This window comes from Ctenocephalides felis, unplaced genomic scaffold (genome assembly GCF_003426905.1).
Source record: "Ctenocephalides felis isolate EL2017-DRISC unplaced genomic scaffold, ASM342690v1 CF-g0.4_SCAFFOLD_01592, whole genome shotgun sequence".
Classification (NCBI taxonomy): Eukaryota; Metazoa; Arthropoda; class Insecta; order Siphonaptera; family Pulicidae; genus Ctenocephalides; species Ctenocephalides felis.
Genome location: NW_020537746.1, coordinates 1 through 14137, shown reverse-complemented (window position 1 = coordinate 14137; position 14137 = coordinate 1). Strand labels below are relative to the sequence as shown.

Below are 14137 nucleotides of genomic sequence, written 5' to 3'. Positions count from 1 at the left end.
GCATACAACGACAGATCTCTTTTCACATACACAACGAATAATCACAATCGACCCGTATAGAAATGATATCATGACGAATCATTGGCACTCGACTCAGCCGTAACGCACTTCCGTTGCATTTGTACGGATTTACACCCTAGGCGCGCCTAAAGAACTTTTACTTCAAAAATTCTCTAAAAGTTTTAGCATTTAGATAGGCCGCAATATAATTAAAAGTTTTGTATCAACTTATATCATCTTGCACCATCTGTGATAGCGGACTTGTAATTTTGATGGCAATTTATTACTTATTGTCTGAGTGCCATCATCAAATAAATATTTTTCTGCAAAATTAATGCCATGATGAATAAATATTTTGCTAAACTGTCCACACGGATTTAATTAGAGGTTAACTGTTTTATAAATATTTTAAGCGTCCTAATATTCGAATTCACAAATGCTATCACGGATGGCGCAAGAGTATATAGTGATAATGAATATACGAAACTTTTAATTGAATTGCAGACTGTCTAAAAATGTTAATATTAAAAGCTAAAACTTTTAGAGGATTTTTTAAGTAAAACTTCTTTCGGCGCGACTAGTGTGTCAATCCGTACAAATGCAACGGAAGTCCGTTACGCCCGAACTGTTCGTCATTCGTTCTCGATGAGATCATTTCTATACGGGTCGATTGTGATTAGCCGTCGTGTATGTGAATAGAGATCTGTCGTTGTATGCGTACCGGCATCAACGTTGTATGCGAACTGATATCAACAAGGAAATCGGCATAGATAAATAAACATTTTAAAGTTACATCGTAGAACAAATCTTGATTTAATGAAATATGCCTGAATCAGAGGAATATTTTACCCTGTTCCTTGAAAATAATAAAACAAATTAAACATTTGTGCCCTGTACTAAACGTAAGTTTATCGATTAGAAATTATTTCTATATCATTCGTAGTTTCTATAAATCTTTGAAGTTATTAAAATATTTTTTAGGCAAGACATATATTACAGTTGTTCAAAGAATGTGATTATATCGCTAGCGAATAAGTAAAAAAAAAAAATACCATCAGTCAATGAGTGTATGTTAATTTTGATTACATGAAGTTCTTCAAACACAATTACATGATGAGTAAAGTTGCGAAAACAATATTTGTTTAGGCGTTGTTAAACATAATCCACTGTGCGAACAATTAATAAAGAAGTTATTAATCAGCAATTAATTCATTTCTCTAATAAAGGTTCATTTCTAAATACTAATTAGAATGACAAACCGATCATGTCATATTTGAAGTACGACTTTAATTACATTATTGCTTTTAAATATTATACATATTTTCAATGCTATTATTATAAATATATAATTTATAATTTATCATTATATAAATGTGTATAATGGTAGACACTAATAAATGTGTGCATCACGAGAGTGTTACCATATTACTGATAAACATTATTCAAAATTGTTATATGATGTACTTATTTTCACTTAACTTAAATTTGCTACTTTGTACAGTACAGTGTTTTACTATAATCGCGTGTGAACCTTACGCGTACTCTCTTTATTAATTCGGAACCATTTGAGCCCTTGGGAGCAAAGAAAAACGAACACATCCATATTAAGGACCACACTAATGCACACATGAGTCTTTTACTTCGGGCTCATAATCATCATCTTCTAATCAACATAAAATTCATGTATCTCTAAAACCAAAAGCCGTCAAGTCGATCAAGAAGCAGCACCTGGTCGAAGTTCGTACCATGTCGAATCCTCCTGCGATCGTCAAAGTGGCTTTGGAGTCGATCTGTCTGCTCCTGGGCGAGAATGCGAGCGATTGGAAGTCCATCAGGGCGGTCATTATGAGGGACAATTTCATCAATTCCATCGTGTCCAATTTCAGCACGGAGGACATTACGTAAGGAGGATAATTGATAATTGATATATGATTGAATTTACATTTTTATTATTATTGGTGATATTTGGACCTCCGATAGATCCGTTGTGTTTTCGTGCTTCCTTCACAATGTCATATGTCTCGGTTTTCGACCAAGTCATACTAGTTTTTTCAATTCTTCTATTTTTTTCAATGGCCTTGTGCAGAAGATAATATTTACTCTAAATGGTTTCTTTCCTGTTACCTTTCTTTCGCAATCGTATAAATCCAGCAGAGTTTTTTCTTTTACCACAATCCTGCAATATTTCTTCGTTTGTTAACTTTTGACGATCTTTTTAATCTTCTCCAACATCACATCTCTTAACTTTAAGGCCTTGGGGTGTCCATTAATAATGGTCTTATATTTTTTTTAAGTCAAACCCGGGGCGGCAATTTTTTGTTATGCTAATCCGAGACGTCGGAGGGGGGGGTGTTAATCTTTTATATAACTTATATTTTATATAACATAATTTTTTATAGACTTTATATAATACATAATTTTTCATTTCTTTGTTATAAGAATACAATAAAAAAAACGTAATAAAAAAGTTTTTTTAAATCAATTTTTTTTATCATAATTGCGGACTTTCAGTAAGAAGTTTTAGTAAGATTTATACTTTGACTATAATATGCAATACTTCTTTATCTTTATGATATTATATCTTATATTTTTCGATCTATATGTTGTATTCAATTTTCTTCGTAATTAATTTGAAAAAATAGCATCTGTTAGTTTGTTTTCTTAATTTTTGTAAATTTAACTATTAATTTTCGAAAAACCGGGACATCCTGGACAAAAAATCAAAATCCGGGGCGAGGGGGGGGGTAATTTTGAATATCACCATGTATCTCCAAGGGGTAGATGGGGTCCAAAAATCCTTAAAAACTTGCTCATGTGATTAATGGACGCCCCCTAACTTTAAGGCCTTGGGGGCACCCATTAATCACATCGAATTTCTAGAGGGTGGGAGGTTGACAAAAAATAACGAAATATCACGAGAGAAAGGGCAGAGCACGTGAATTTTTCACCTGAATTTTTTAAATAAAAAAATAAAGAATTTCACAAAAATTTACAATTTTTTCTCATAACTAAAAATACACGTGATGTTTGATGGGGGAGGGGTAATTTTGAATATCACCACTTATCACCAAGTGGGTAAATCCTTAAAAAATCGATCACGTGATTAATGGACAAGCCCCCTTTTGGAGGTTTTTTTGCCCTTCATCAAGTTTCATATCTCTGATTCGTACAGAACCTTCATATGCAGCATTTTATAAGTTTTCACTGCAATTTTTTTTAATTCTGATCATTTTTAAGCTCTTGCTACGAACTTTGGTATTAAAAATTACTTCATTAATTTTATTTTGTGCAGCTTATGTATTAAGCACTGCAATTTATTTATACATAATGTATAAAAATAATTTTTAGGAGATTTTTTCCTAACATATTTATAATTTTTGATCCAATTGCATTTATACTTCCTTATTTCATGTTTTTATATTTGGTTCAATTAATTTTTTTAGAAAATCTGCCAGATCAAGTTCACCAATTTAATTTTATTTAAATAAATTTTAGTTGGCATTTATAATTCTTTATCTAGCTAATTGTATTTATATTTTTTTATTTCATATATTTTATATTTGATTCCATTCTTTTTTATAGAATATGATAACGACCATATCAGACAAAAAATATAGCTATCGAAATAAATATAATTTTATGAGCTTTTATGAAAAAACTATTTTTTTTAATGTCTAGAAATTTCTCCAAATGTTTTTTTTTTAATACCAACTGAAAATCACTGTTTTTGTTTAAACAAAATTTGGTCAACTCTGATCATTGGCATATGATTTGATTTTGAGTTTATTTTAGTTTATGTTCTTGTTTATTGTACTTGTATTTGTTTATTTTTTTATTGTAATATTTATTTATTTTTTTAGATATTATTACCTAAGAGATACATTATTTACTTCTTTATTGTTTTGGCAATATTTATATTTTTAATTCGTGAGGAATTGGATTTTCTATTTTTACAAATAAGTTGAGGTACATCTGAAAAATATATTTTTAATCTTCGGTATCTAAAATTATTAAAAAAAAAACTTCAATATAAAAAAATCGTGACAAATATATAAGATTTTATGTTGGGCGATCCAACAAAAAAATCCAGGTTCTTTTCTACACATTTTAAATTAACAAAAAATCCACAAATTTTCATTCAATATAATTAAAGATGACGTATAGAATTTAGTGTTTGGAACAAAAAATTGAAGGTTTATCCAAAAAATACCAAATCTTATTTTCATTATTTTAAATTAACACACACATATATATATATATATATATATATATATATATATAATTTTTATTAATTCGTTATTTATCCAAAAAATAAAATCCGAATCTTATTTTTCATTTTTTTAAAATAACAAAAGCTAAAATTAATTCGTTACGAATAGTATTCATATTGTTTAGGACAGAAACATTGGCGTAGTATCTTCAAAAATACCAAATTATTTTTAACAAAAAAAGTCTAATGATAAGATTTAGAATGAAATATTTACAACACTAGAAGCATATTTGGTCACGTCTAAAGAATTAAAAATTGAAAATTGAAAATACATTGATTTTCCAAAACAACGTACCAAAAATATTTCATTATACATTAATTTTTCAGAAACTCTTATTGTATTTAGAGTAACTAAATATGTAAATTTAATATAGTATAAAATGTAGTACTTAAAATTAACTAATGTTAGAACTTATTCTGTATCTCTTTAATTTATTATATATTTATCATTATTCTTAATTTTTGCAGCAGTTTAGTATTAATTTTATTTATTATTATTTATCATTTATTTTTATGTTACATTTATCTTTATGTATCTACTTACCCCATTTGTGTTTGTTTTTAGTGGCGTCCAAAATGGGTGAAGCATCCTTAATTTTTTAATTTATATTTCAGGAGAATTGAAATATAATTATATACTAATCCACATTTACAGTTTTTTGTTTACAGTTTTAATTTTTAAAAATATTTATTTCTTAGTTTGTGTTAGATCTGGCATGGGATTTTAACACTAACAATAAAGAAAAATTAGGGTTGGAGAAGTTATATGATAGTAATAAGTATTATGAATTTGGAAAAATGTAAATATTTGTTATTCAGGTACAAGGTGTTATATATTAGTCTTATCTTATATATCTGTTCTTGCTATTCTTTAGCTTTTTGTGCTTTTTTTAATGCAATGTAGTTGCTTTTGCATGTGATGTTAACTATTTATAAAAATGTTGCATGGTAGTTGGTTGCAAATAATATTCAAAATATAATAATATCCTTTTTTCAAATCTTTAGTGATGATGTTCGTGAAAAGATGAAGACCAGGTATTTGAGCAATCCTGATTACAACTTTGAAAAAGTGAACAGGGCCAGTATGGCTTGTGGTCCTATGGTGAAATGGGCAATAGCTCAAGTAAGTACTTGCATAAATTTGTTTTACATATTTATAAATAAATCATTTTTCAAATTTTATTGTTCCTAGATCGAGTATGCTGATATGTTGAAACGTGTGGAACCTCTTCGTGAAGAATTGCATTCCTTAGAAGTCCAAGCTGAAACTAACATCAAACGTGGAGAAGAAGTTAAGACGTTGATTTCTCAATTGGAGCAAAGTATTGCTTCGTACAAGGAAGAATATGCTCAGCTCATTTCGCAGGCTTTGGCTATTAAGAACGATTTGGAGAATGTCCAAGCCAAGGTGAGATAAATGACCCACACATTCACTTGGCAATGTATTAGAGTATTTTATGAATGTGAATCTTTAATTTTAGGTTGACCGTTCCATTGCCTTGTTAAAATCTCTGGTGATCGAAAGGGAAAGATGGGAAGCCACAAGCGAAACCTTCAGATCACAAATGTCAACAATCGTCGGAGATGTTTTGTTATCAGCTGCATTTATTGCTTATGGTGGATACTTTGATCAACACGTTAGTAAAACCATCACAAACTCCAGCACTATTATCACATCAATTCTATTTTTACCATCTATTTATTTCAGTATCGTCACAACCTATTTGCAACCTGGAGTCAACATTTGCAACAAGCCTGTCTTTTGTTCAGACAAGACATTGCCCGTACAGAATATTTGTCAAACCCTGATGAAAGACTACGTTGGCAAGCAAATGCTTTGCCGACTGATGACTTGTGCACAGAAAATGCCATCATGCTTAAGGTAATATTAAAATCTTTGAGGTATGTTGCAAAATATATGCATAACTGTATCCATGTCTACAATTTTTTAATATTACTGATATTTACAGTTTACCTAAAAAGTTTTTTTTAAATTACTCTTCACGCCAAAATGCATATACATTTATAATATGAGCGAATGTTAAATGTAGAACTGCTTTAAATAAAATTATGAGTCTCAATTCCCACACTATATTGAAAATTGAAGTCTTTTAAACAGTATAACATAACCAAAACCATAACATAACACTGGTACTTTATGTTGGGTTAAATTAATTTTTTTTTTATCATTTAAGATATCCAAAATTGCATCTTAAACTTCTCCTAATCGATATTGTGAGGGCCGAATTGTATGTACTCATCTTCACTTTCTCATTTGTTGTTCAAAAGTTACGAATTTTAAAAATATTGTGGAAAGATTAGTAAAAGATGCAGAGAAATTATATATTGAAAAAAAAAAACTCTTTTGAAAATTTAATATCCGAATCTTGTGTTGGCGCCCCCTAAGGCGTGCACTTTTATTTTCGCATGCATCGCATTAAAGGTAGGACCGGCCCGGATTAATACTTAATTTCATATTTTAAGTGTATCATTCAATCTGCCATACATATACTGTATTTAATATTATTTTAATTTTTGGCACATCTCGGCTGATGATTATGATTCATAATCATAAATTTATTATACATATTCTAATATTGTCTAGGTTCATAAGTAAATTGAAATTTTTGTAGATGATAGTTTTTATTTGTTTTCAATGCAAGCAATGTCATGTCGTTTTTTACATTTTTTTCCATTTAATTCTACAATATTGCACATACATCCCAGTACTTTATAATCACATACATTCCAGTACTTTATAATCTCATACATCCCAGTACTTTATAATCACATACACCCTAGAAAATTGCCTTAACAAACTTCAGAAAGATTTATCAAAATCCGCATAATCGTTTAAAAGGAGTACGAGGTCTGTTCAAAAAGTTTTCGTAAATTTCGTTTTTTAAAAAAAATATTTATTTATTCGTCTACATTAATGTGGTCCCCTTCAAAGTAGTCCCCCCCAGATATAATACACTTATGCCAGCGTTTTTTTCCAATTTTCGAAGCACCCTTGATATTCACTTTTTGATATGTCCTTGAGCACTCTCGGCGATTTTCTTCAATCGAGGAAAACCGCCGTCCTTTCATGGGTCTCTTCAACTTTGGGAATAGGAAAAAGTCACACGGAGCCATATCTGGTGAATTTTTGCACTTTGCAACACTTTATTTCATTTTTTACGCAAAATTTAATACAAATTCTTTGACTTTTTCAATTCTTCCATTGTAAAAATCGCCGAGCTCAGAAAAACACGTCGAACCTTAGCGACTACCACAGACAAAGTAAACAGTGAATATAGCTGAAAATTTCATCATACTTTAGGGGCATGTATACCAACACAATAAAAATTTTGACAATCAGACACTCCAGACCCGCGAAATTTAATTATTAGTAATTCCGGGTACTTTTTGAACACACCACGTATACAGTGAGTGCTTGCAATTTAATATGAACTATATATAATAGCAATAAAGCTCAAATTATGAGTATGAGAAAAAGAAAATGGCTGTTTTTAGGGTTTTCCCGGCAATTATTCGGTTTTTTTTTCGCCGTAAGAACCATCCTTGGACTTCAACGAACATTTTAAAAAAAAGAATTGGCCAAATCGGTCCAGGCATTGTTGAGTTATGCGCTTACCAACACATTTTGCAATCTATTTTTATATATAAGATGTTTTATTTATAGCGTTTCAACCGTTATCCACTGATTATCGATCCCTCTGGACAAGCCACAGAATTTATAATGAACGAGTTCAAGGATCGCAAGATCACTAAAACTAGTTTCCTGGATGATTCGTTCAGGAAGAACTTGGAGTCTGCACTTCGGTTTGGTAATCCTTTGCTGGTACAGGTATGTAGGATTTAGACATTTGTTTGAAGACTATTTATTGAATTATTGTAATCTTTAAATTATTCTGTTTTGAACTTCCTCTTTATTTAATCTTGATTTACTTGGTTTATGCTTGTTTTGCTTGATTTTAAGTTTGAAGTATTCTATTCCCTTCGATTGCTGGACGTCAAATCCGGCTCGAAGGACCAATGTTTTTTTTTGAATGGTTGTTTTGATTGATTGCCTTATGAAGGACCAATTGTAAAATACTTTATTGATAACTGAATATATTTATTTTATTATTAATTATAAGTCATAATAGTATTTACAATAATTTTAATATGTTTTTGACAACGTATTGCTTGATTTGATTTTTGTATGATTTTCGATTGATGAGTTTCTGTTTTCTATCAATATATATCGCACCCTTTGATATAGCGCGAACATATTCTAAATGTATGTCTTTTTTCTTTAGGATGTGGAGAACTATGATCCAATCCTGAACCCCGTTCTCAATCGCGAATTGCGTCGTACTGGTGGTCGTGTTCTTATTACTCTAGGAGACCAGGATATAGATCTATCACCATCGTTTGTCATATTTTTGTCGACCAGGGATCCGACTGTAGAGTTTCCACCAGATATTTGCAGTCGTGTCACTTTTGTTAACTTCACGGTTACTCGAAGCTCTCTGCAGAGTCAATGTCTTAACCAGGTGCTCAAGGCTGAGAGACCTGACATCGATGAGAAGCGATCTGATTTGCTGAAATTACAAGGTAAGAAAATATTAGTAAACTAGCCGACCCGGCAAACGTTGTTTTGCTAAGTAAGGTATATTCTAAACAATTTCTAGAGAATCAAAATATTAATACTTTAAGTGCATAAGGATGTGTTGTTTGAACGCTATATAAAATGAGGTATTATAAAAGTTTCATACACTTTCTATAGAAAACGTGGTATAATCCAATCTAAGTCTTGTTTGGTCTTTCGACTTATTGATTACGTTTCAAGTTTTTCACATTCTTTTTGTGTATATTTGATTTTGTGTATAATTGTAAATAATATTACTGAGCTTATAGAAATTTTCAAATTTCTGCGAGGAGAGATAGAAAATGAATTAAGTATTTCTTCTTTGACCTGCTTTTTGAAAGGTTTCAAGTAACATTCGATGAATTAGTCAATGTAAAAGTCCAATATGACATTGAGCAAATATTAATTATATTATAATAATCAAACCAACTATATCACAACAGATAACACATTTCACACGAACAATTATCTGGCTACGTTCAGTAAAACTGCCATCTCTTTCATCATTGTAAAAATGTGCTTTTCAGCTGTCTTTCAAAAATTTGTTATCTAGACTTATTTACTCTATAGGCGGAGTAACTTGGAATGGCCAGGTGGCAAACATATTTAATGTCTTATTTTAATTTTAAAGGTATTTTACAAAATAATTACATTTTTAACTAATGCTAAAAAACTACCAACGGAAGAAATACTTTTATTATGGATTTTCAAGATTACCGTTTATCTTCCGATAGCAAAGTCATAAGAATCAAGGTTACAGCAAGGTTGTTAAACAATGCTTAACTTTACTGGTTTTTGACTCGTCGGTGGTGGACCTTTTTAATCCCGGACCTTCATATATTACTATCTATTCTGCGATAAATTCTGGAAAATTATAACTGGGAAAATGTTATTCGACAAAGTGTCCATTTGATCGATACCAAATTTAGGTTCTGAATTTAAATAACATAAATAAAAAATAATATAACCTAGAAAATGCTTTATAAATACCAATGAGTGAATAATGATACAAATGAGATCTTTATGAGCTTCGCGTTTGAGAAAAATATGCCAAAAAGTGCATTTTCATATTAACATTTCAAAAAAGTTGATATTTTGAGTTTCTAGTAACACTTGCGGCCCGTTTACTAACGTTTTTGTATGTAAATAAAACTACAAACAAAACTACTTGCTACAATTTAATCATAAAAAAATAATATTCACGTAAAACATCCTATTAAACATAATCGAACATCATCTGTCAAAAACGTTTGACATTTCAAGTATTAGCCACCGTCCATTGTTTTTATTTACATTACGCTTCAACAAAAATTTTCAAATTAAAAATGTAAAGTTTCTACGCGATTTTGAAATAATATCTCACCTTTCCGACCATCTCTGGATTGGCACGAATTTTTCAAGACTAAGACTGGCCAAATCGATTCAGCCGTTTTCGAGTTTTATTCGGACATTTGAAAGAGCTCCACTTTTATATATAAGATGATGCAACTTAGCCCAAACATTTCGCATCCGATTCGAAAGGATTAACATACCATTATCTACCATTGTATTATTTTATTTTCAGGTGAATTCCATTTGAGACTCCGCCAACTGGAAAAGAGTCTTCTGCAGGCTCTGAACGATGCCAAAGGAAAGATCCTGGACGACGATTCTGTGATCACAACACAACTTTGGGAACACTCAAGAAAGAAGCTGCAGATATTGGACAGAAAGTTGAAGAAACGATAAAGTTATTGGTGAAATCGAGACCGTCTCCCAACAGTATTTGCCTTTATCTCAGTAAATAAATAGATATTAGATGTATTAGATATACAATTCACCAATTTTACAATTTAATAATAAAACAACCTATATATAAATGCAAATGAAGGAATGCTAAATAATTAACTTCCCGTAGGGCACAAGTTATAGTAATCGCAAAAAAATCGAAAATGAAAATTTTTTATATCTTTACGTTTCAAAGGTTTCTGAACATTTTGGCATACCTTAGAAAAAATGGATGTATGTATGTGTGTGTATGTATGTATGTATGTACGTGTGTGTATGTATGTGCGGATACAAATTTTCGTCGACGATTTCGTAACACGGATCAACCGATTTCAATAATTCAAAAAAATTCGATTTGTATTGATAAGGAGACGTGCTAATTAGTTTTTGGCGAAGGCAGGTCTAGCCGTTCTGAAGATACGGGGCAAAAAGTGCCAAAAACGGTAACCTCCGTTTTTAAGAGAACGGAGCGTCCGATTTGAATAATTCAAAAACATTTTATTTGTATTGACAAGATGAAGCATCTATACAATTTTTCATGAAGGTAGGTTTCGGAGATATAGAGGAAAAGTAAAAAAATGAGCCATTTGGCGGTCAAAAATGATCATTAGACATATGCACATCAAATTATCAGATATTTTATAGAGATTTTAACAATAAGTACACATTTTGTTAACATTCCTATGGGTTCCGTACCAATGCTTATGCGTTAGATAGCGACGCGACGCTTACGCGCTTTATATTTTGTCCTTATGCAGTTAAAGCAGTACGATTGCTTTGAAAAAAAAGTTCAGATCTTCCACAATACGTCAAAATAAAGAAAAAAATTTTTTTTTTAAAAAAAAACTAATTTTTTGTCCAATTTATAGTTTCTCAAAAATCTTATTTTTTCAAAGTAAATTTTTTTCAAAAATGTTAATCGTTTTTAAAAAAAATAATAATTTTTGGTACGGGAAGTTCCAGCAATTTGCCTTAAGGCACGATGCCCTAATTGCCTTAAGACAGAATTCCACTTACAGCTAGTTTTGTCTTATTTTATGAAACTTAATATTACATCTTCGATTAGAGCATCTTCAAAAGTTGAGGTCTTGTATATCCATTGATTCGCATAAATTTTTAAAAAGTTTAGGCTCTTTTCTGAAAAAAAGAGCAGTATCAGAGACGAAGAAAAATATTTCACAGCTAAGAAATACTCAGTTATAGCCAAAAATTGCTGTATTTGTAAGATATCACATATAATTAGTAACAATAGATATTTATAATATGAAGGGGATGGTACCACTGTATTTCTTGAAGTGAAAATTAATATATTCAAAAATGTCATAAATCGAAATCTAAATGTCATAAATTTCAAGTACTGAAGGAGTGTGTTGTTTTGTTTCAGGCTTGCAGTAACATATACTTCACGATGGATTCGTTGAACCAGATACACTTCTTGTACCAGTACAGTTTGAAAATGTTCTTGGACATCTTCAGCTCCGTCTTGTACAAGAATGAACATTTGGATGGTGTCAGCGAACACACAACACGTTTAGGCTTTATTACACAAGATCTGTTCTCAGTGAGTAGAACTAACTTTGCACTAAGTACTCCAAATACTAACCATTAACCAAATGTCTATTACCTAGGTTTGTTACGATTGGGTCGCTCGTGGTATGTTGCACGTTGATCGTTTAACCTTTGCAATCCTCTTGTGCAAAATTCATTTGAAAGGCGTTGTCAACGAACAAGTTTGGATAACGAATTTAACTTCTTCTTGCGTGCCAAGAAGGACTTGCTGCGCAGGTACAAGCTGGTCCTGTCGAAGGTTTAAGTCAGGAGCAGCAAGAGGCTGTGAACAAACTCTCGTTGAGGTAAAATGTTTAAACTTGATATCTTGGTGCAATTTGTATAGTAGGGTGGTCCTTAATATGGACATTTTTGAATTTCTTTGCTTCCAAGGACTCAAATGGTTCCAAATTGATAAAAAACAAGTCTCTGAAAGTTTTAGCTCTTAATATTGTCTTTTAGATGGAGCGCAGTTCAATCAAAGATTTGTATGGAAATAGCATGAAAAATGTTTCAAAAATTTAGCAGAGCATCGAATTTTCAATAAAAAATGACACGAATTTTCACGTTTAATTCATTTGTCGCGAAGTTATACCTAAAAATTTTTTTTTTAATTTTCAAAATTTTTTCCATGCTATTTCCATACGAAGTTTGATTGAATTGCGCTCTATCTAAAAGTTAACACTTTCCACTCGGGAGTCGGACTGCTAGTCGGTACGCTGCGCTCGGAATATTATTGTGCTATACATATCTCTCAACTCGGATTTTTTTTTGTATCGGATTTTTTCAAAATGTGGTAATATTGGTTTTAAATATAGTTATTATGATAATAAAATAGAAAAGTTTAAAAATTAATAAAAAGTGCGCTCGAAACCATACTATATTGTTTAAAAAATAATTACTACTATTATAATATCTATTATAATGGCTTACAAAATAATAAATCCTGATAGACAAGGAAACAAAAATTAAATTAAATATGTTACCAAAATTATTACCATTATAATAAATATATAATATATATAAAATAGCATATCCAGTAAAATTTACATCTCAAAAAATTATTATGGGGTTCATGAGCTAATATTAATTTTGTTACATATTTATTTATAAAATTAATAAATTAATCAATAAATTAATGTAATAGTGAATTAATTTCAAAAGAATGAAAAAAAAATTAAATATTTTAAGTTTGCGACGAGACGATTTGCCGCCGGAGCGGCGGCATCCGAGCGGAACAGTAAAACGTACCATGCCGCCGGAGCGGCGACATCCGAGCGCAACGGTAAAATGATTATGCCGCCGGTGCGGCGGCATCCGAGTCGAAAGGGTTAATATTAAAAGCTAAAACTTTCAGAGAATTGTTTTTTATCAATTTGGAACCATATGAGCCCTTGGGAGCAAGAAAATTCGAAAATGTCTATATTAAGGACCACCCTAATGTATATTTATATTATATTTTATTTTGCAGATTGCCAGCGTTCAGAAAGTTGGCTGAAAAAATAAGTTCCATTCCGGAGTTGGGAGCATGGTTGCAGCAAGGATCGCCCGAACAAAATGTTCCAAGACTTTGGCAAGAAGATAAACCTCTATCGCCCATTGCAACTGCTATGCACCAACTTTTACTGATCCAGGTAAGTAATTAAAACTCACAATCAGTTTAAAAGAATTTATGAAAACATTTGTATCTATTTTTATTTAGGCGTTCAGACCTGATAGAACAATAGCTGCAGCCCAACTTCTGGTTTCTGCAGTACTTGGCGAGCAATTTATGCCAAATGCTGAACAAGAAATGGACTTCAGCAAAATCGTCGGAAACGAGTTGCGTTCTAATGTACCAGCTTTGTTGTGTTCTGTTCCTGGTTTTGACGCTTCAGGTAAAAATATTCATATATTGATAATCATATGTTCATGTC

The 14137-nt window shown here is 31.1% G+C and overlaps 1 pseudogene; it reads left to right on the top strand.

Moving 5' to 3' along the window:
* The window catches only part of LOC113372118, a 33509-nt pseudogene extending 19411 nt beyond the window's left edge, over positions 1–14098 (top strand).
* Positions 14099–14137: the final 39 nt, after the last annotated feature.